Here is a 24,276-nt window from a genome sequence, read left to right as displayed (position 1 = left end):
ATAGGCTCATTAGATAGGATTTCTCTTTGAAAACCCACAAGGGAAAGATCCAAATGGCAACCTTTTCTCATAGCAATGAGGGGCAATCCACTACTAGACCTCCCTTCTTCAATGGTTCAAACTATCCATATTAGAAAGCTAGAATGAAAGTGTTTTGAAATCTTTAGATTTTGATGTTTGGAGAAGTATCCAAAATGGATATAAAGAACCTAGTGTTGATATGGAACTATGGGATAAAAATGAAAGAAAGTAGTCCACCATCAATGCAAAAGCAATGATCGCCTTGATTTGTGCCTTATCTCCCGAGGAGTTCAATCGAGTTTCTACTCTTCAAACCGCTAAGGAGATTTGGGATATGCAAGAGATAGCTCATGAAGAGACAAATCAAGTGAAAGAGTCCAAGATGAATCTTCTCTTTAGAGAGTATGAACTATTCATGATGGACGCTAATGAAACCATTGCCGAAATGCATACTAGGTTCACAAACATAACAAATGGGTTGAGATCATTAGGTAAACAATTGTCTAGCAAGGACTTAGTTACCAAAATACTTAGGTCATTACCTAAAGATTGGGATCCAAAGGTCACCGCCATTGAAGAAGCAAAAGACGTATCAAAAATGGGCTTAGAAGACTTAATAGGATCCTTAATAACTTTTGAAATGGTTTTAAAAGGAAGAGAAACCTTAAGCAAACAAAAGGAAGATACAAAAAGGAAAGGAATAGCTTTTAAAGCAAGAGTTGAGAGTGAAGAGGAAGAGAGTGAAGAAGACACACAAGATGTTTTGCTCTCTTCACCATGAGATTCAAGAAATTTCTCAAATTCAAGAAAGGAGGCAACTCTAGCCAAGGAAGAAATAGGCCTTCAAGCAAAGAGAAAATGAGATGTTATAAGTGCAACAAGGTTGGTCATATAAGGCCAAATTGCCCACTCATCAACAACAATGACAAGGATAAGAAGAATAGAAGAAATGGCAAAAAGGCCTTGTGTACGGCGGCTTGGGATGAAGGGAGTGCTTCATCCGAAAATGAATCCAACGGATTCATCTTATGAAGCCTTAGGAGTTTAGTAATTTGCATCCCATACGGTAGGCCACCCTGAGGAATCTCATGGAAATACCATGGAATAAGGTAGAAGAAGCTAGGGGGGAAGTCTATTTTCTCCCCAACCAATTACCTTAACTCAGAATGATTTTGACTTTATCCATATACCCCAGCATGATGAAGCCTAAATGTAATTGGATCTTTTTCATAATGCAATGGATTATGAGGGCTTCAAAGGGCTTCACTGCATCAAAATTTCCTGGTCTAGGGGTGAAATTGTATGCTACAACTTTATGAACCACTCTAGCTGCATCATTCATTGTGCTAGCCTTGATGTTTAACTTAGCCTTTGGAGGAGCAACACTTAATGTCTCATATACTTATTCTCTTGAAAAATGATTTTCTATTTCGTCTTTCCCCCAAAAGAAGATCTTCTTTCCTGCATTAGGTATGTCAAGCCAAGCACAGAAGTTTTTCAAATTTAACCCAAATTTGTCTCCTTGAAGATAGGTATTCATCACTACTCCTTCATAGGAAATTTTCAAATTGGCATAAAAATACCTAAATATCTCATGATAGACTGCAGTGCTATAGACTAGAAAGAAGGACCAACCTTAGAATTCAAAAAATGATAGATGATCAAATTTGTTAAAATCTTGAAAAATAACCTTTCGTCCTGAGATGACAACTCGATCTATGAAGGCTTCGTAAAGTTCCTTGGCTTGTTTGCTGAAGAAATGTTTGTTGGGGAACACCTCTTCTTCCGGTTCGGTTCGCGCCTTTTTATTCTTTTGTGCGATGATTTTCCTTGGTGTAGACATTTTAGAGGCTAGGGTTTTGAGAGGGATAAAAAAAATGAGAGACAAATAAAGGGATGATGAACAATGAAAATAAGGTGAGAGATTAAAGGAGATACGGTAAGGAAAATAACGAACAAGAACAATGAAGAGATTTAATGGAGAGAAACGAGAATGAGAAATGGAAGAAGGGAAACGGATCAAACCTCAATAAAATGCCTTAAACTTGATGATCTTCAATTGAAAATGGCTTGGAAGCAAAGGAAGAAGAAAACCCTAGGAGAAGACACGAAATGGCGGGAGTAAAAATGAAACAACGGAAATCTATTTAAAGCAGTTTTTGATCGTCGCGGTCGATCGGGCTATTGCGGTCGTCCGCTGTGACGCTACTGTCCATTTTTATTTTTCACTCGCGACCATCCACGGTCGACCGGGTTTACGCGGTCATCCGCCGCGACGTTACTGTTCATTTTTCAATTTTGTCCTTACTGCCTTCCGCGGTCCCCTCCGAGGCTCGATCGACCGCCACACTCCTGTTTTCAATTTTTTGATATTTTTCAAGGGATTTTGTGAAAAAATCGATTTGATCCTATTTTTCTCGCATTCAAGGGATTCTAATGAACATGTAAACTCGATCCCGAGGCTATGTGAGGACTCCTAAAAATTCATTTATATTTTTCTATCATTTAAGCTCAAATGGATGAATGGACATATGTTTTCAATAAGTCCCTTTTTTGGATGCACTAGATGAATTTTGCTAGATACACGATATGATATATGTTGATCTATATCTACCAAAGTTGACATGTTAGTTCATCTAAATGTGGATGCTAAGTGCATATTTGTGTGTTTTTGCACTTAGATGGATTTTTTCTAAAAGATTTTCAATGAAGTACAAGCATAGTCTAGAAAAGTATTTTCTTATTTTCTACATAGACTATGAGATGAATATGATGTGATCATAAAGCTCAATAAGCAAAGATGCATTCTATTAAATACATGACTAATGATATGCATCAATGCTTGATTATAAAATGATATATCTTTAAAGCACGAATGATCAAGATACAATGAATGCAACATTGAAATAGTATCTAAAAAGAATTCATATGATATAACAATGAAAGCACAACCCCATATATTAATAATTTTAAATAATGAGTTGAGTGGGGGATTTTGGAACCCAAATCCATATGGTTCCAATCAAGTTTGTGTGTAGGAGTCTATCTTTTCTTATCCACACCAACTTTCTTGATCTCACAAATCTAAGCCTACACCTAGATTTGTGATGCCCTAATCTACCACAATATGAACATGAATAAGTATGGGTAGATGAGGAGCAACAAGAACCACAAGAATTTATATGATGACAAAGATATTTGTCCTTTTCTTCTTGTATTTTTTGGTTCTTCATAGAGAGTTCTTTATTAACTAATTTAATCTCAATTAATTGACTTTCAAAGCAATTTATTTGTTGAGATAAATTAGCTTTTAATTTTTCTTCATTTAAATTCTTGTTTGTGGTATCAAGGCTTTCCTTTTCTTTTCCAAGACCAATAGACTTTTTAATTAGGTCATCATTTTTGTTTATCAAGATTTTGTTCAAATGACTTAATTTTTCATTTATTTTCAAACAATCATTAATTTTTAATTTCAAATTTTCAATTTGTTTTTCTAAATCGGAGAATGAATGTTTGAAAGAATTTTCCTTTGCAAAAGATTTTTGTTGATTCTCTTTTTGTTCAACAACGGTATTTTTATCATTGGAACATGATGAAATTTTCTCAAAAGCATTGGGACATAGTCCACAACATATTATAATAATAGCTTTTGAATTTAATGAAAATAATTTTGCTTCATTTTTAGTGCATTCCCTTCTAATAGAAAATCCCCTTTCAATGACATCTAAGATGTCAAAGTCTATGGTTTGAGATAGGCAAGCATTTTAATTTTCCAACCTCTAAAATTTGTTCCATCAAAAAATGGAGGAATTATAGTGGATTGACCTACCTCATAATCCATTGGATTGTCACGGATCTTTACCGCTTGTAGATTTTGAATTTTAAAAATCTATTTTAAGAGCCTAAGCTTTGATACCAAGTGAAATACAAGGTGATAACCCAAGAGGGGGGGTGAAATCCAAGTACTGACTTGGTTTGGCAACCTAGAGGGGGAGTGAATAGGATGTTTGTAAAATCTTTACCTTTTAAAAACTTTTCCTAAGATTTCACCCAAGACTTATCCCTTGTTTAATTCAGTTTGAAATAGTTGAACTTAAACAATATTACAAATTAATATAAGTTCAAAACCCTTGTTGATTAGCAAACTTAATTAGGTGGTTTTAATAGCCTAGTTAGCAAGGTTAAGATATTTAGGTTGATTGTCAATGCTAACTACTCACTCAATTCTAAGCACAAATAATCAAATAAGAGAGCGAGAGGGAGTGAGAGAAATACCAATCACACAAGTGACACAAAGATTTATAGTGGTTCGGCAAACGGCTTACTCCACTCTTCTCAAGGTCGCACTTGAGGATTTCCACTATTGAGACCTCCACGACGCCCGGCTCCAAGGCTTTTACAATCCAAGGGAATTAAATAAGGATGCCCTTCCACCTTTACAATGACTCTCCTTCTCCGCCGAGTTCTAAGAGCTTCTCCCATGGGAATTAAAAACAACGGATGCCCTTGCCACCGATCGAATAAAGAAGAAGATAAAAGCTTTGCCTCTATGTAGGCTACTATGCAAGTTGAAGCTCCAAGGATGCTTTCAAGAATAAACAAGTTTAAGCCTAAACCAAACTCAAATGATTTTCTCAAATGAAGGCACAAGAGGTTGGTGAGAGAAATTACCCAAAAATGATTCACAAATGATTTTCTAAGGTTTGTTGAAGTTGGACAATGTTCATCTTATGTTTTAGACCCATTAGATGTTTATATATGGTGTCCCAATTCCTTGTGACCATTTGGGGGGCAAAACAGTCAAAACTGGGTCAAATAGTCAACTAGCCGTTGGAGCACAACGGCTATATTTTTTTGAAGAAAAACACTTCTCGGAGTTCGAGAAATTTCTCGGAGTTCCGAGCAAATTCTCAGAGTTCCGAGAATTCAAACAGAGATTTTATTTTTAGAACCTGGATCATTTCTCGGAGCTCCGAGAATGTTCTCGGAGTTCCGAGCTCGGAGCTCGGAGAATAATTCTCGGAGTTCCGAGACTGGATTTTCAGCAAACAGTGTCTAACTTGTAAAATTCATATCTCCCTCATTGGTCGTCGAATTTTGACGTTCCTATACTCTACGGATATGAGAAAAATGAGAGCTATCTGTTCAAAATATTTTCAAAAATATTTGAAAATATCTTAAATAAGTTTTGATAAGATTTAGTTGCTGGTCCAGGTTGTTGCTTCGGAACTCTGTTTTGTTCATTCTTGTGTTGAATGCCATATGGGTCCCAACATGTTGGTACACCACCATGGCCATTCACTTATCCATTTAAGTCCTTAAAGAGTGTGTTAGTCTCTTTGAAAAATATTTTTTTAGGGGTTTTAAGATGTGCCTTGAGAAGAGAAAACACAAGAGAGATAGGTGATACAATCTGCCCTTTTTACCACTCTCTTGAATGAACTCTTGAGGTAGCCATTGCTTGATCTTCTCTTTGAGTGCATGTCTTGCTTTGGGATCTTCAAGGTTGAGCTACTTTGCTTGACACCTTCCAAGGATGATGCCACTATTTGGTTCCAGCTCCTTTGCAAGTTGTTGATCCATAAGCTTTGGCCTTCAGTGATCTTTCTTTGTTTGTTCAATGCTTTGAGATGGTTGTGTGGAACTTCTCCTTGGTTGATCCTTCAAGGTATGGTTTGTCCAAATATGCTCTAGCTCTTTTGTCCTTTGTTTGGTTCATCTTCAAGCATAGGCCATCAATGGTGTTTGCCAGTATGGATTGACATGTGAATTCCCTGTGTATAGCACAACACTCAAGGCAAATAATTAGTCCATAAATGACTAATCAATTTGCGTTTGTTAATCATCAAAACAAGGTGATTGAGTGAACCCATGGGGAACCCTTGGGCTAACAATCTCCCCCTTGTTTATGATGACAAACCAAATTGATTAGAGAGGTGGGAGGATCCTCTTATGAGGATTAGATAAGCAAGATGAGTGCGACTACTCCCCCTCAACATATGCATAAGTTATATTTAACAAATTATTGTACACGAATGCATATGATTATGGATCTAATCAATTACGCAAATTCTCCCCCTTTTGGCATTAGCAAAAAGGTAGGATTAAGCATTTAAGCACAATTACATAAAGCATTAAAGATATTTAATGAGAATATGATGCTCCCTCTAACTTCTTATCATGAGTTACCAATTAAAATCAAAGTATAATCCAAAGTATATATAACATGATAAGAGACAATCAACATAGAAAATGAATAATCACAAAACAAATCAAGCCTATGTTGACAAAACAAAGAGACATTTCAATTTTAGCATAAATTTTTAGGGTGTATCTTAGTATATATATATATATATAAATTCAATATAAATATACCCTATGACCCTTAATATAATAATAGATTAGCAAGTTAAAGCTTTTATTTTACTTATCATGAAAGAAAACCAACAAGTGTATAGTTTAGCATGATAAGCCCCCCACACCTCTTTTTTTTTTTTTTTTTTAAAAAAAAATCTAATGATATGCAATTTTTAGCATAATTAGTGAGGAAATGTTTGAATAGATAGTATTAGCATCTTACAATGATCCATATAAACATAAAGATATCAACAATTAGCTCTCCCCCTTAGTATTTGTCATTGGCCTTAGATGAACCTAAGATATAAGGCATGACATGACATAATAGGTGTAGACACCCCATTTTGACTGGACCCTAATAGAGTCGCTAAGATAGAAACCCTATCAAACTAGTGCTTCAATGTCCCAAATTTGTTTCTAGAATAGTTTAGGGTCTTATTTAGGTCCTCATAAAATCTCATCGGAATCTGTCGTGGTTTGCCTAGCAAACGAGCGACGTTTGTAGAGTAGTGTAATGTAGGAATAAGGGTGGCGATTTAGCCAGAAATAGGGGTGCGTTGGAACCTGAAAAGCCAGTTCAAATTTGCTGTGGTGGGCTGTCCAGAAAGATATAGGGGTATACGGATTAATGTGTAACGTAATTAGGGGGTGTATGATCCTGAACCAGGGCAATTTCATAATTTGCGAAGATGCTTTTCTTCCCCTCCAAGTCACCATTAAGCCCTAAGCTAGGTTAGTGAGATGGTTAGGACTAGGATTAGTTAGAGGGAATCTTAGTTGGTTATGTTTCTTTTGATCTCAGCCCTTGAACAAAAAAGGTAATTTGGAGGGTTGAGATAAAAAAGAGAGAAGATATTTTTGCAAATTTTTTCCCCCTGTTTTCTACTTGGGCCGCCTCTTATAGAATAATAGTTGACCTAAATTTGCCAAGGGGGCTGTCCTGGAAGGTTTGGGGGTATCAAATATATCATTTCTCGTTTTCTTCTTGGGCCCCCCCCCCGTGTGTTAAAAGGTATTAAAAATGCGCTCAAGGTGGTTGTCTCAGAGGGAAAAAGGGGGGTCGAATTTTTGGTAGTTTCACCTAATAAAACCCCAACCGATTAGGGTTTTAAAAAAAAAAAATTTGCAGAGAGAGGGGAGAGGAGAAATCGCAGAGAAAGGGAGAGGGAGCCACCACCACTCTTTTCTGCATCTTCTTCTTCTTCTTCTTCTTCTTACAACCACCACGATCTTCGACCACCTTCGGCCGAATCCCTTCCCCTTCTTCTTCTTCTTCCCCAAATCCACCACCATCTCACCGGCCGTTTCTACAACTCCGGCCGGTCATCTCCCTCCTCCACTACCACAACCACCCCATACCCAATCACCACCACCATTAACTCTAACCCATTTTCGTTAACCACAGCCCTAGATCTAAAACCCCAATCCTCCATCTACTCCGGCTGTGCCACCTCCGACCGGAATCCACCACCATGCTCATCTCCACCGTCAGCCACCATCAAAACCCTCTTCTCCATCTCCTTCTTCAAACCCCTCTTCTCAATCCCTAATCACTTTCCCCCCCTGTGATTCTCCTTCTCCGACCACCTCCTCTGTAACTCCGGCCGTAGCAGAGAGAAGGGAAGAGAAACTTGCAGAGAGAGAGGAGAGGGAGTTGTCATCTCCCCGGCCATTCCTCTTCTCTGGTAAGTCACGAATCCCCATCCCCACCACCACTTCTCCATCTCCACCTCCTTTCTTTTCCTTGTTTTTTCTTCTTCTTCAGCCACCAGAACCCGAGCTTCACCATTATTTCCCCCATTTCCTTTGATTTCAGCCACCATTACCTCCACCCATCTTCGGCCACCACCCCATTCCCATCTCTCTGCAAAAACCCACTACCCCATCTCTGGCCAACCTCCATTAAATCCGGCAACCTCTTCTCCTCCTTCCACCACCATCTTCAACCCATTTCAACAAAAAACCCACTTCAATCGATCTCCAACCCCTTCTCTGCAACCCAGCTCTGAGCATCTCCACCATTTTCTCCTCTTCTCTGCCTCAGCCGCCGTCCCCAACACCATTCCCAACTCCGGTCGGAATCCGGCCATCCACCACGGAATCCGGTCATCCCCCATCCACCGACAGCATAACAGCCACCAACCTCCACCTCCCAAAACTCAAACCCTCTTCCATTTCTCTGCAAACCCATCTCAACCTCCATTTCTACCGTTTCTAACCCAAACCCATTTCTACCATACCTTCATCTCCTCTCTTAAACCCATTTTCATTTTCTCCTGTGGCTTCAACCGGAATCCTCCATTTTTATCAAACCCACCTTGGATTCTCTCTTTTACAGCCATTAAAATCTACCCAAATTCTCCACCCTCTCTTCCCATCACTGCCTCTCAGACCTATGAAGCATAAAATTTTTTGAAGCTTGCGGAGTTCATTTGGGTTGAAAATTTGATTGCTTCTGCAATCAAATATCCCTATCTGCGACTGATTGTTGTTTCATGATACCAAGATTGGCTCATATAGTCGTATACGATCAGTATCAGTAGTTGAGTTCTAGCGTTTCATGAAGGTGATCTATCATCCATCGCAATTGATCATCAGCATAGGGTATTTCTCTTTTCTCTTAATTCTTAATGTGAAGTGTGAAATATGCTGATTTGAATTGTTGAAATTTTTAGTTTGCAGGTCAAATTCATGAGATTCTTTTTCAGAAAAATTGTTTACTCGCTATAGGATTTCTGGAAGTATACATTTGATCTGTTAAGATAATTCGGATTCTGGTGATTTTCAGAAGCTTGATTAGTTATTGTAAGTTCATGATGTGATACCCCTGATTGGCTAGGATAATTTTAATTAATAAGTTTTGATGAGAAATACTTGTTTTGTCATGAGATCTGCAATATAAAATCATTGACTAAATGATGTGTGCTAGACATGTTCTATCCTAGCAATCATTTTCTAATACCTGATTCATTTTCTTATATAGGTAATGGTATCATAGGTGATAAACTTTACTACCTTCTCATATATTATCGATCTATTTTGATTTAGATTATTGCTACTTGAACTGAGTTTGTGTCGCTAAAAGAGGGAAATGCATCAGCAGTTTCATTTTCAATAAGTAAATTAGAGGCTGTGCTGGTTGACCATTGATTGGTCAATAAATTCCATGGTTTGATCGTCGCATAGTTTAATTGTGAATTGTGAAAGCTGGGCCAGAAAGGGTGAGGGGCCTGAATGTCATGAAAAATCAAGTATTCTTGCATAGGACTGCTGGCACTTGTTAGAAAATCTATAATCAAGTCATTGTTTGGAAGTTTTGGTTGGGTGGTTTGCTAGATACTCTTGTTTGTTTTCTTTGTTATGTAATCAATTTCCTTTGGCCGGACGTAATATGAGAAAGGTAGTAGTCACAGCCAAAAGTATGATAGTACACTTTGAATTTGTTGTTTTGTGTGGTTGCTAATGTTTTTGATTCAAAATTGGTTGGTTTTTTTCTAATTGTTATGAATTGGAAAGAGTCATATGTTTCATGTTAAATGGTCTGGGTATATTTGTGTAGATGTGACCTAAATATTGACCTTGCCCTCATATTTTCATATTGGTAGTCCCACACCTTTGTGATAGTAGAAACCCCCATATTTATGATATAGGTAGCCATTACATGCCCCCTCATCTGTAACCCTAAGTGCTTCCTTTTCTTGTACTTCACAAAATTCTCATTTGGATTTCAAGTAAATTCAGCCCATCCTTAGGAGACTTGCTCAGTCCAAGTAGTGCTCCCCTTTTTATTTAGTAGACTTTTCAAGTCTTTTAGATACCTTTAGATAGAGTCTTTCCCTCATTGCAAGGGCGATGAAGGCGCTAGCCCAAGCCCATCCTTAGGGGACTTGCTCAGTCCAAGTAGCATACCCCTCCTTTGTATATAGGAGACTTGCCCAGTCTCATCAGAACCCTTGCTTACGTCATTTGTGTCTCAGAGACAAGCCTTGTCTCATATAGAGAGTTTCCCCTTTAGGAGGCTTACCTAGCCGCATGTTAGAGCCTTCCCTGCTTGAGATCTTAGATTGTTTTCTCTGTTCTTGGGGCACTATCTTTCTTGTTGTGGTTTGTCTCTTTGAGACGCTAGTTGCTTATTTGGGGTTTCCCCTTTAGATTTAGGGCTTTGCCCTAGTTTGTGGTGTTACTTGCGTGTTCCCTTTAAGATTGAAAACATTTAAAGGTTCAGAGCATTGGAAAAGCTTTAAAATCCAAAAACATTAGAAATTTGAAATTCAAAAATATTTGAAAACTTTCAAATTATTAAAAACATTTGAAAAAAAACATTAAAACCGTTAAATCATTTAAAGTGTTAGGTTTTAGTTAAGAGAGTTCGTTTTCAAACTACGTTGGGCTTGATCCTCTTCTAAGAGGTACGTAGTGCAGCTTGAGATACTTATCTCAGGTCCAGCCAAACTTTGTAAATAAATCATTTAACCCTTTTAAAAATACTAAAAATCTTCCAAAGCATTGTTTTTTCGAAAAAATCTTCCTCTAGAGTTAGGACTTTGTCTTAGATAGAGAGTTTTAGAGTTGAGGTTTTGTTTTGATTTGTTGTCTGTTTGTTGTGTGCTTGTTTTAGAGTTAGGGGTTTGTCCTAGAGTTATAGGAGCGCCTCCGTCCAGTCAGTTGGCGATCCACATCGCCGACTGATGACTAGAATAGGATGCGTTAGTCAACCCTTTGTTTTCCTTAGAAAATAAAGCCTAGTTACACATAGGTTGTAGGAACCACCTGCATTAGCTTAGGGCTAATCTGCATTTAGTTAAGGCATATATGGTGTCCTAAAATCTACAATTCACTGGAATTTAAATAATCGTTCAAGAAGTTTTAATAACTAGTCCGGTCTTTTAGATCGAGTCTAAGATAGAGGTCTAGGTGTCTTAGGCATCATAGCTTAGAATAGGCGCGAAGAACTACGTTGCCTTGATTCTCGTGGAGGCGGGGATACGTAGGCTTCTTTGGATGAATATCAGACCATCCGAGGACTCAGGCTTAAGCATTAGATTTTTACATAGGATCATGATAGTGTGTGTTCATTTCTTGTCTTTCTTACATGCTTATTCTTTTATCTGCCTGCATTGCTGCTTATTCTTTACTTCGTTCACATGTTTCTTCTTTTATCTGCCTGCATTTCTGTTTATTCTTTACTTCATTTATTGTATCTTAATTCATTTCATGATTAACTGCTAGTTCTAGATTTTTTATCCTGTGCAGACTTTACACCTTTAGCTGTAGCATGCATGTGTTTGCTCATAAGAACTTAGACACATATTACCATGTCACTCATAACCTAGTTATCATTAGGTGACATTTATTTCGGTTCTTTTGTGTGTGCTTATTTTCATCTCCAAGACATGCATGATTAGATAGACGTTTTCTCGGAGATGCGTGTTCCCATTTCATATGATTTTCGCTTGAAACTCTTCAAGGTTAATAATAAATGACATAAGAGACCAAGTGTTCGCACTCGGGCGAATTGGGGGCGCTCTTCGGACCTTCTCCATTTGTCATCAGGCACGGACCTTTTGTATCTCTGGTTATCCATTGCAAACAGAGCAGTTGTTTTGGTTCCATGGCGTGTCCATGGATGGCGACTCTGAGTTATTTTTAGATATATCTTGGTTTCGAGCCCTGGCTCTGGATCAGGATGTATCTCTTTCTTTTTATATCGCCACTCATGCTATGCTGTGAGGGTGGCATCCGTTTCGAGAGTTCCTTGGTAGAGCTCTCCTTCACGTTGTGGAGATCCTGAGGGTGTTAGGGACTCGTTCCCTCACCGTCCTCGGATCGGGGTCCACAATAGGCCAAAGATATGACAATGGAATACTTGGCCACCAAAACTTATTCTTGGAATAGATGATATCATATTTGATCATCCAAGATAAGTCAAAAAGCCTAGAAGAATATGTTACTAAGACCTAGGCTATGGGCTTCTTGTCTTAAACTCTAAAACATACATAAAAGCACAAGACAAGCCTGAACAACCCATGTGGAGCAATCATGCTCCAAATGAGTGTACTTATCATATGTGAGGTGATAACCACATTAGGAATCATATGATAAGTAACTAAGGACAAATTTACCTTTAAGCTCCCCCTTTGAAAATGAATTATGCAATGCATGAATCCAAAGGGATGTCCTTGCATAGACTCCAAAGGTTTTTGGATATATTTTTCAAAAGATACCAAGTTAAACTTAACCCTTGGGCTACAATGACACTTACTCTCAAAGTGTTGGTTTATCATGATAAAATGATAGCAATAGTCTAGCTCATCATGATAAACAAGCATAGCACAAAAGATTTTCAATCTTTGGCTCATGCTCCCCCTAAATGTGATTTAATATTTTTCAAATTCACTCTTTACTTCCCTAAGTATGTAATAAACATAACTAGCTAGGGAGATCACATATAAATGTATACTTATTCATGTTTGAGATGTTGGCACAAGGCTAATTTGTTAGATATTTTAATTAATGTGAATGTACCATCTCCCTCTTAGAATCTAAGAAGGCTAAGGGCACCAATTGAGTGACTTTTAAGATTAAGGTTTAACATCTCATATGTGTAGATATTATCAAACAAGGGGTGATAACTATAGAATATGTATATACCAATTTGAGTTCAATTATATAGGACTAAGACATAGTGAGAATGGTCAATAAAATACCATGTCTTAGAGAGACATCCATGATTCATGAAGGTGACAGTATACCTTATGAGAAAGATATGATCATAAAGGTTTCCATGGATAATCTACAATGTTTAGACACAAAGGGCATGACACATAATGTGCATGGTCCAAACATTACATCTATATCCACAACCATATGTAAAATGACAAGGCATTAGGCACAAGGTGCCTAAACCCATTGAAAACCAAAAAATGTGTGGGAGGCACATGTTCCCATCACAATCTAATGCATACAACCACCTTAGTAAATTTTAATTTTACTCAAGTGAGTAAATGCCCAAATATGATTCTAGATTTCTATGATATTTTCATTTCAAGTCATACATTGAATCTAGATTCATAATTTAACTTTCCTATATAATATATATCCTTTTATGAACTTAGGGAAAGATCCAAGGATTTTATAATATATATGTATCAAATGATGCAAACTACCTTGGACACATGTATTCCATTTATGAACTTTCATGACTACTTGAACAAAATACATATAACATATCTATACATATTAAGGTTCATCTTAGTTATGAGATTATCCAATTAAAGCTCTTTGGAAATACACTAATTTTTAACCCATCTATGATTCTTATTAGATTTGATGAAAATCATTAAGCATGTAATAGAATGAGTTTTGATAGGACAACTAGGTGCAAAGTAATAAACATGTTTGTTCACCTAAGGCACAAAAAGATGTCTAAGAAGGGATTTGAATTGTTTTCTTAGACATGACATTTAATGCCTTAGTTTTGCTAGAAATGATATATTAGAACGATTCAAGTACATAATTATCTAGCAAGTGCCGTATTTGTCCAAAATAGAGTTTAAAGAATGATACTTTGGCATTTTCTCAAATTTTTGTAAGTATTATTTGATTGCCAAAAATTTTCATTTAAGTTCAAGTCTTTAAACCTATGGGTTTCTTCTCTTTTTGATTTTGCTAGAGAGATGTGATAGATCGTACAACCTAGCTTCTAGCAACTACCAAAATAATGTTAAAATATGATGATATACTTGAAGCTTTAATTTGAACACATGGGCAAGAGATGTTGTTGTATATTCTATAAGGATCAATTTATGGTTTTCACATTGAATGCTCTATTGTGGTTGTCATGTGGATGAATGACATATTCTAACTGTGATAAGATTTAAGTCATAGTGTGTGCACTTAGCAAAAATACATATAGATATATACAAGTCAAACAATATAAGTATATTGTATCTATAGGTTGTTTCGTCACAAATGATGTGATCATGACGCACATATCAACTAGTTATCAAAAATAAAATATCTAGGGAACCTTTTCCAATAGATATAACATTTTAGTGCAAGATATCAAAGTCTTGCAAAAACTAAGTTTCAAGCATAAAGACTTTGAATTATAACAAAATGATTTCTCATTAAAGCACAAACATGGATACATGTGAATCAAACAAGAATAGCATATGGTATCCAAAGAACATTTTAAAATGATCTAACATTTAAGCACATCCCCTAATCTACTAATCATAGATGTGATTCAAGTAGGGGATTTTGGAACCCAAACCATGTTGGTTCGAAGCAAGTTTGTTCTAGTTGATGTATCTTTTCTAACCGAAACAGACTTACTATTTATTACAAATCTAGATTTGGAATGTCCAAATCTACCACAAAAATCACAAGACATATATGAGTAGGTAGATGGATGGGATGAACAAGATGATTTACAAGAATGACTATGATGAAAACTACGTTTTGTACTTTCTTGTAAATAATGATTTTCCAACATTAATGTTTCATTCTTGATGTTTAAGTCATTGATTTTCATTTTAAAATTTATTAATTCAAGAGATGAAAGCATTTTAATTTTCTTTTCTTCTTCTTTAAGGAGTTGATTTTCCTCTCTTAGTGACGCAATAGTATCACTTAGTTCAATAAAATCTTTTTAAAATTTTTATTTTCTTCACTAAGATGTGTATAATCTATTTCTAGTGACCTAAACTCCTTGTGAATACTAACTAAATTATTTTTCAAGTTTGAATTCTTAGCTAGTTGATCTTCAAGTTTCTTATGTAATTCTTAGACATTTTCAACAAGTTCTTCAAATGTGAATTCGGCATTATCCAAGGGGTCTTCATTAGATAATCCCATTAAGCACATGTTTTGATTTTGAAGATTTTCAATAGAGTCCAAAATATTTTTAGAATTTTTACAAGAGGATACTTTTTCATAAATGTTAGGTGGTAATGCACAACATATTGCAATTAGGGCTTTTGTATTTAGTAAAGATAATTTTTTATCATAATCATTTAATCTTTTAGATTTAACATTTAAAACAAAACAATTTTCAATTATCTTTACCATATCTTTATCTAGACCTTTTAAATATGTCTTCATATGGATCAACCATGATCCATAATCCGAACCATCCAAAATAGGTAGTCTAGATCCCATCTTTTATAGTTGTTAAAAATTAGATCGTTTAACTCTTAACCGGTTAGGGTCTTAATCAAAAGCCCAGGCTCTGATACCAATTGAAATCCAAGTAGTGACTTGGTTTGGCAACCTAGAGGGGGGTGAATAGGATGTTTATAAAATCTTTACCTTTTAAAAACTTTTCCTAAGATTTCACCCAAGACTTATCCCTTGTTTAATTAAGTTTGAAATAGTTGAACTTAAACAATATTACAAATTAATATAAGTTCAAAACCCTTGTTGATTAGCAAACTTAATTAGGTGGTTTTAATAGCCTAGTTAGCAAGGTTAAGATATTTAGGTTGATTATCAATGCTAACTACTCACTCTATTCTAAGCACAAATAATCAAATAAGAGAGTGAGAGGGAGTGAGAGAAATACCAATCACACAAGTGACACAAATATTTATAGTGGTTCGGCAAACGGCCTACTCTAGTCTTCTCAAGGTCGTACTTGAGGATTTCCACTATTGGGACCTCCACGACGCCCGGCTCCAAGGCTTTTACAATCCAAGGGAATTAAATAAGGATGCCCTTCCAGCTTTACAATGACTCTCCTTCTCCACCGAGTTCTAAGCGCTTCACCCAAGGGAATTAAAAACAACGGATGCCCTTGCCACCGATCGAATAAAGAAGATAAAAGCTTTGCCTCTATATAGGCTACTATGCAAGTTGAAGCTCCAAGGATGCTCTCAAGAATAAACAAGTTTAAGCCTAAACCAATCTCAAATGATTTTCTCAAATCAAGGCACAAGAGGTTGGTGAGAGAAATTACCCAAAAATGATTCACAAATGATTTTCTAGGGTTTTTTGAAGTTGGACAATGTTCATCTTATGTTTTAGACCCATTAGATGGGTATATATGGTGTCCCAACTCCATGTGACTGTTTAGGGGGTAAAACAGTCAAAACAGGGTCAAATAGTCAACTAGCCGTTGGAGCACAACGGCTATATTTTTTTGAAGAAAAACACTTCTCGGAGTTCTGAGCAAATTCTCGGAGTTCCGAGAATTCAAACAGAGATTTTATTTTTAGAACCTGGATCATTTCTCGGAGCTCCGAGAATGTTCTCGGAGTTCCGAGCTCGGTTCCGAGACTAGATTTCCAGCAAACAATGTCTAACTTGTAAAATTCATATCTCCCTCATTTCTCGTTGGATTTTGACGTTCCTATACTCTACGGATATGAGAAAATGAGAGCTATCTGTTAAAAATATTTTCAAAAATATTTGAAAATATCTTAAACAAGTTTTGATAGGATTTAGTTGCTTGTCTAAGTTGTTGCTTCGGAACTCTGTTTTGTTCATTCTTGTGTTGAATGCCATATGGGTCCCAACATGTTGGTACACCACCATGGCCATTCACTTATCCATTTAAGTCGTTAAAGGGTGTGTTAGTCTCTTTGAAAAGTATATTTTTAAGGGTTTTAAGATGTGCATTGATAAGAGAAAACACAAGAGAGATAGATGATACAATCTACCCTTTTTACCACTCTCTTGAATGAACTCTTGAGGTAGCCATTGCTTGATCTTCTCTTTGAGTGCATGGCTTGCTTTGGGATCTTCAAGGTTGAGCTACTTTGCTTGACACCTTCCAAGGATGATGCCACTATTTGGTTCCAGCTCCTTTGCAAGTTGTTGATCCACAAGCTTTGGCCTTCATTGATCTTCCTTTGTTTGTTCAATGCTTTGAGATGGTTGTGTGGAACTTCTCCTTGGTTGATCCTCCAAGGTATGGTTTGTCCAAATATGCTCTAGCTCCTTTGTCCTTTGTTTGGTTCATCTTCAAGCATAGGCCATCAATGGTGTGTGCTAGTGTTGATTGACATGTGAATTCCCTGTGTATAGCACAACACTCAAGGCAAATAATTAGTCCATAAATGACTAATCAATTTGTGTTTGTTAATCATCAAAATAAGGTGATTGAGTGAACCCATGGGGAACCCTTGGGCTAACAGGGGTGAATTGGCTAATTAAAAATTTGGTGCTTAATTAATTGGATTCCTAAAATCAATTTACCAATTAAGCCGTAACATGTTTAACCCTTGATCAATTAATAGAGATATTAAGAGGTAGGGTTTGGATGTTACTTTAACCATGCATTCACTAACCCTTGTTTGATTAAAACATAGATACAAGTTGGGTTAGAGATTACCAATCACCACAATGTGCAAATGAGAAGGAGAAGAAGAAAGCATCCACAAGGCACAAGATTTATAGTGCTTCGGTCACAACTTGACCTACTCCACTCTTCCAAGTTTTTCTCCTTGGGATTCTTCTCTAACCACTAAGATTCTTCAAAGGGCAAATCTCAAAGCCTTACACCAACTCCTTCTTCAAAGGGATCACACCCTTTTCTGAACGAAGTTTTCTGAGGACACCTTCCTCGTACACTTGATTTACCTTTCTTTCCGGGCCAAATCGGAGACCCTCAAACACCGACTCTCCTTCTTCGCCGAGTTCTAAGCGATGCTCCCTAGGGTATTAAGGTAGGATGCCCTAGCCACCTTTACAAGAAATAGAAGTTGAATAGCTTGGCTTCTCTTGAAAGCTTGATGCACTTTGTAGTCCCTTGATTGCTCTTGAATAGTGGTTGCAAGTGAAAGCTCTAAATCCAAACTCAAAAGATTTGCAAGTTGCAAGGCAAGTTTGGGGAAAAACAAATTCTTAAGCTCAAATGGGTTGCAAGTGTGTTTGAAGGCTTAAGGAAGTTTTTCAAATGTTCAAGAGAGAGGAAATGATCCTCTAGTATATGTATATATAGCCTCTTCTCAAAATATGACCGTTTGGGGGTGTTGATATCAAAAATCACAAATTAATTCAAATCCCAACGGCTCTTTTCTAAGCTGTCGCGAGGTTCTCGGAGCTCCGAGAAATTCTCAAAGTTCCGAGACAAATTCTCAGAGTTCCGAGAGAACGGCCAGAAGAAGAAAAAATTCTACTGGACCATTTCTCGGAGTTCCGAGGGAACTCTCGGAGTTCCGAGCTCGGAGCTCCGAGAAAAATCTCGGAGTTCCGAGAAGCCTAAAAATCAGCAGACTCTTTATTTTTATTGCTTTTGTAACTCAATTCCTATGATAAATTTGGAATGTTTATGAGGGTCCCAACATGTTGGTCCACCACATAACCATTCACTAAACCATTTTAGTTCTTAAGTGTTTTCGAAAACTCTTTTGAAAACCTTGCCTTCACTTATAAATCTGAAGAGAGAGGATGTATAATGATACCTATGTAACCTTCAACTTCTCTTTAGTCTTGGTCTTCAATTGATCTTCCATCTTGTGTATGCTTGCTTGAGAGATGATGTGAGCTCCACTTAGCTCCTTTGACTCTTGTGTGGTACATCTTCAAGCATGACCATGTAGTGTGTTGGTTTCTTCAATGATCAATCATATCTTAAACACAACACTTCAAGGCAAATTGATTAGTCTTCAATAACACAATCAATTATATTTAGAATCATCAAAACAAGATAGGAGAGTTGACCCTTGGGCTTACAGAAACCATGAGTTTACCTTACTTCGACCTTCTTGTATAGCTGTTATGCTGCCGGTTTTTACCTGGAGCATTTTGAGCATGACTGCTATTCTCCAAAGTCAAGGATAACCATGAGTTTGTTGTATCGTGATCGTTTTGTTCATTCCTATTTATCCATTTGTGGATTATCATCAGATTCTTGACTTTAGTCATAATCTTTTTTTTTTTGATCTTTTGTACATATAATTAATTCATATTTTCCATCATGAATTTATATTTTTCATATTTTCCATCCTGAATTTATTATCTTTTGTTCATTCCTATTTATCCATTTGTGGATTATCATTAGATTCTTGACTTTAGTCATAATTTTTTTTTAAATCTTTTGTACATATAATTAATTCATATAATTAATTCATATTTTCCAGCATGAATTTACCTTTCTTATATCATGATCATTGATGGATTAGCTAAATCTTGCCTATCTGTCACGAGTGCAGGATTGTTGCTGAGGTCCAAACTCATTTAGATTACAGGTGTTTATCATTCTTAACTCTTTCATTCCCAAAAGAAGAACAATTATACTCATATGAGACTTAAAGGAGTGGATTGAGAATTCCTTGAGACCCTGTTGATGTAGGTCATATTATCACTGTCTATTTTTCTTTGACCTTCATAGACAGTATTTGTTTGATTTTCAAAATAAAATACTTGTTGATGTGCTCAAGATTACTCTTATCTCTATTTGTTTAGAATTTTTATCCCATGACTATTGAGATAGTGTGAATGCTTCTAAGTCAAAAGTCTGTGTTCAGCAAAAAGCCCTTCTTCCAAAAGACTGACCATTTCTGAAATCATTCAATACAGCAGTCTGTCAACATAAGCCTTTTGTTGCCCCATTTAACCTAGACCTTGTGGAGTTGCCTTTTCTGGGATTCCTACTCCGGGATCGAACTTTATAGTTATCATTATCATGAGGAATGGTGTATCATCTATAAACTTTCAATGACAGTTCACTACCTTTGAAGAAGTGTCTTGTGTCTTTGGATTTGTCTTTTATTGAGTGTACATCAACTTTCTTCTCTGTAAGTTGAAAATTTTCAGTTATGTAGATGTTAAAAAAGAAAAGAAAAGAAAAGAGCAGTGTCATGTCTGTCAATCTTTCTTATATAGAGTAAGTGTTTTGTTTTCTATCAGAACTGATAAAGAGCCCATAGAGGCGAGTCTGTGAGTCATCTATGTACTTCAAAGTTTTCAATTTAATCAAGCATTTGGTTCTGTATCTTCAATGTTTATGATTCATTCTTAGATCTAATGTTTAAACAACTAAAGACCCCCTTCTCGGATGAGAATGCAGATGAAATTCCCCTTGAGATCTGAAGAAGGTCAAACGAGAGGAAGAGCGTCGAGCTTAGCCACTTGAAGAAGAAATTGAAGCCATTGATAGTGGTATCGAAATTCGAAACCCGAGAATGATGGAGTGGCAAAACTTTATCTCCCGAGGAGCGCAAAGAATTGATAAACCTGTTTATGGGGGTTTGAGGTAGTCTTGCTTGATCCTATAAGGATAAACCAGGAGAATGCCCTGCCGTTGAGCAAAGCAAGACTTCATCGGCTTTAGACATCCAGTTGAAGAGTAAAATTTTAAAGAGATGAGCATCAGACATCTGTAGACACCCCATTTTGACCAGGCCCTAAAATCCCCAAAGTCGAATAAAAAACTCATGAAGTTGAATAAAATTTTGAGAAAGTGGGTCCAAATGAGGAGAGAGCCTAAATTTTTACCAATCCATTGTATTCCTTAGTTGGTGCAAAACTCCCAAAAGATTGTCATAACCCCAAGGAATGCGCCCGCAAAATTTTGCGGAAATTGAGTGAGAAATGGCAGACAAGACGAGCCAAATTCGTGCGCTCATCAAGGGTGGGTTTTGGTGCGTTTATAGGATATGGGTGTGCCAATATCATCCCCAAAACCTACCTATATATGGCAAAGAGAGGGGAGAGAAGCCCTAATTTTCCTTTTCACCCTTGTTAGCTGCAAGGAGAAAAAAATAGAGAGGGAGAGAGCTTGAGCCACTGCCTCCACCACCACCTTCTTCCACCTCCGGCCACTCCTCCGGCCAAGCCTCCTCCACAGCCACCACCTTCTTCCACCTCCGGCCACTCCTCCGGCCAAGCCTCCTCACAGCCACCCACTTTCTTCATCGATCGCCACCACCTTCCCACCGGAGCCACCATCTTCTCCACCCTCTCTACACCAGCCATCTCCGACCGGCCACCACCTCCACTCCCATCAAGTATCACCTCCATCAACCATCATTTTCGTCTCTTCATTTAACAAAGAGAAGAGAGGAGAAAACAGAGAACTGGAAAAAAAAAGAAAAAGAAAAAGAAGAAGAAGAACACTTCCGGTCATCTTCCACGGCAAGCTGACCCCCACTCCGGCCAGCCACCATCCACCCTTTCTCACCCATCAATACCCCCATCTCCACTTTTTCCGGCAGATTTTGCCGGAATCCGGTAACACCCCTTCACCTTCATCTCCACCCATTTTCAACCCCAACAGATCGGATTCTCTCCTTGGACCTCCACCCCCTTCAATCCCATCTCCATTTCTACCATCACCATCATCTCCATTGATGTCCCCTCCATCTCAAATCCACTAGATCTGTTCCTCATCTCTACCTCCACCACCTCTAACCACCAGATCCAGACCCTCTCTCTATTAAGCCTGTTCTCACCTCTATTATCATCACCATCAGCACCTCCCCCTTTATCAGCCTCCATTTTCGTCACCACTCTTCGTCTCTCTCTGTTAGATCTCTCTTTGTCTCGGATCTGGGCAGATAAGGGATTTATTCTTTTTAACATTAGGTTTGTTGGGGAGAAGCAAGAGTGTTTTCAAAGTAAAAAAAAAAGAAGAAGCAAAAGGGGTTTATAGAATTTTAGTAGAGCTTGTAGAGAAAAGAAGAGAAAGCAGAGAAATGATCGGGGTGTGAAGAAAATTGTATTAGAAGTTCAATTGCAAGGCATTCCCTGTTCTATTCACTTTGAAAAGCTTGGTTAGAGGTCCTTTATTTTCATGCCGTTAGGAAGGACAACACAAGATCAAGGTAACTGTTAGCTAAATCCTTTTGATTCCTTTTCTCTTAATATTTGTCGGGTCACTTGATGTTGCATGTGATGCTTGATGCCATGATTTCTTGTTTCGGAGTTACTTTGCATATCATTTAGCATCTATCAATTAATAAGATTTACCTCATTTGTTTTCTTTTGGAAGAAGAAAAATTGTGAGATCGCAAGCTCTATCCTCTCTTTGTGCGTTTTCGGGATGCTCTTCAAGTCTAGGGATTCCACCAATTCAGGGAATTTGTTTTCTTCAAGTCTAAGGATCCTAAGATTTCTGTTTCAATAGATTAAGGAGTGAACATATGACAAAAATTTAAGGTTCTTTAGAAATTTTCATAATGATTTTTGATTAATTTCAATTTTTTAATGGATTTTATCAATTTCAGACTACCTGAGTGATTTTACAAGTGAACTCATTGCAAAAAAATTCTAAGTAAATCAAAATTTTTACAGCAACAAGATATAAAGGAATGTAGCTAACTGGAAATTTTTTATGGATTTTTATATTAAGCTCCTATTAAGTTTTGATTTAATAACAATGAGACCAGGTTGTTAAAATAACACAGAAACTATTAGAAATAGAAATCTAAATTCATTGAAATTTCTACAGTAGTAAGATATAAGTAAATATAGTATGCTGTCAGATTTCCACGAATTTTAGATACTATTTACTATCAATTTCGGATTTTTGAATTTTCAGACCAGATTATGAATTTACACTACATCCCTTAGGAAATAAATTCTAAATCAATTGAAAATTTTACAGCAGCGTGAAATATTGAATATAAGACTACTGTAAAAATCTTGAGAATTTTAATTGTGATTTGATGTCAGTAAAAAAATCTCACCAAATCAGATTGTTTCCAAAGAAAGCATCAAATAATATACCAAATAAAATCCAAAACTCCTTAAAAAATCATGGTAGAATTTATCAGTATCATATTATTTTTCCACAAAATTTCATTAATTTTGGAACCTATTTAGTATATTTTCTATTTTTCTTCTTCAAAAAGATGTTTTTGAAGAGTTTTCTATTTTTAAAACATAATTTTTGAGAAAATTACGACTTCGGAAAATGTCCTTTAACCTTGTTCTGATGTGATGAACACAAGAAAATTTTAATATTCCAAAAAATAGATCATCCTGAGATAGCTATTTTTTCCAATTTCTTAATTTCTCAGTCATTATTTTAAATGAAATTCCATTCTTCACTCAAATTCTCAAAATCCTTTGATCCAATGTCCGATCCGATCCGATGGTTCTTTTATTCTATTTAAACAAATCAGTGTATTAAATTTCGAGACGAATCTGACTTGAAACACTCAAGTGAAACACGATTTTGAGCACACACATATAATATTGAATTAAATTCGATTAAATGCTAAAACCATGCAAAAATATATTCCGAAGGATCCAAAAAACCTCGCCGAGGTGCAATCCAATCCCCTTTCTTTCTCTTTTTCTTTCTTTGTTTTGTTTTTTTTTTTTTCACAGTGGATAGGGAGAGAGAGATAGGGAGAGATTGACAGAGAGAAATAGAGAGAGAGAGATGGAGATAATGAGAGTGAGATAGAGAGAGAGATGGAGATAATGAGAGTGATATAGAGAGAGAGTGAATAGGATAGAGATAGAGAGAGAGAGAGATAGTAAGATAGAGAGTGAGAGTGTGAAAGACAATGAGAGACTCTGTTTTTGAGACAGACAGAGAGTGGGCGAGAATGAGAGAGTGAGAGACAATGAGAGGAACAGAGAGATGGGAGGGTGAAAGAGAGAGTGAGAGACAATGAGAGGAGCAGCAGAGAGATGGGAGGGTGAAAGAGACCGAGAGATGAGAGACAGAGGCAGATATAGAAAGAGTTCGAGAGCGAGATAAACAGATAGAGAGGTTGAGTGATAGAGATGACAGATAGAAAGAGAAAGAGGGAGAGAGAGGGAGAGGGAAAAACAGAGATATCGGTGAAAACCCGAAACTCTGTTTTTCCTCTTCTTCTTTTTTTGTTATTAGAATACTTGTCGATCTAAGAAAGGGGATGGGAAGGTTCGAGACACACAATCTTAGCCAAGATTCATAGATTAAAGAGTAATTGAAGATGGCTGTGAGATCAGAGAGAG

The sequence above is a fragment of the Tasmannia lanceolata genome, unplaced genomic scaffold, assembly GCF_043159265.1.
Source record: "Tasmannia lanceolata isolate RefF3 unplaced genomic scaffold, GAP_Taslan_0.1 ptg000044l, whole genome shotgun sequence".
Taxonomy (NCBI): domain Eukaryota; kingdom Viridiplantae; phylum Streptophyta; class Magnoliopsida; order Canellales; family Winteraceae; genus Tasmannia; species Tasmannia lanceolata.
The sequence above is the reverse complement of the archived record's forward strand: the minus strand, read 5'-3'. Positions refer to the sequence as shown.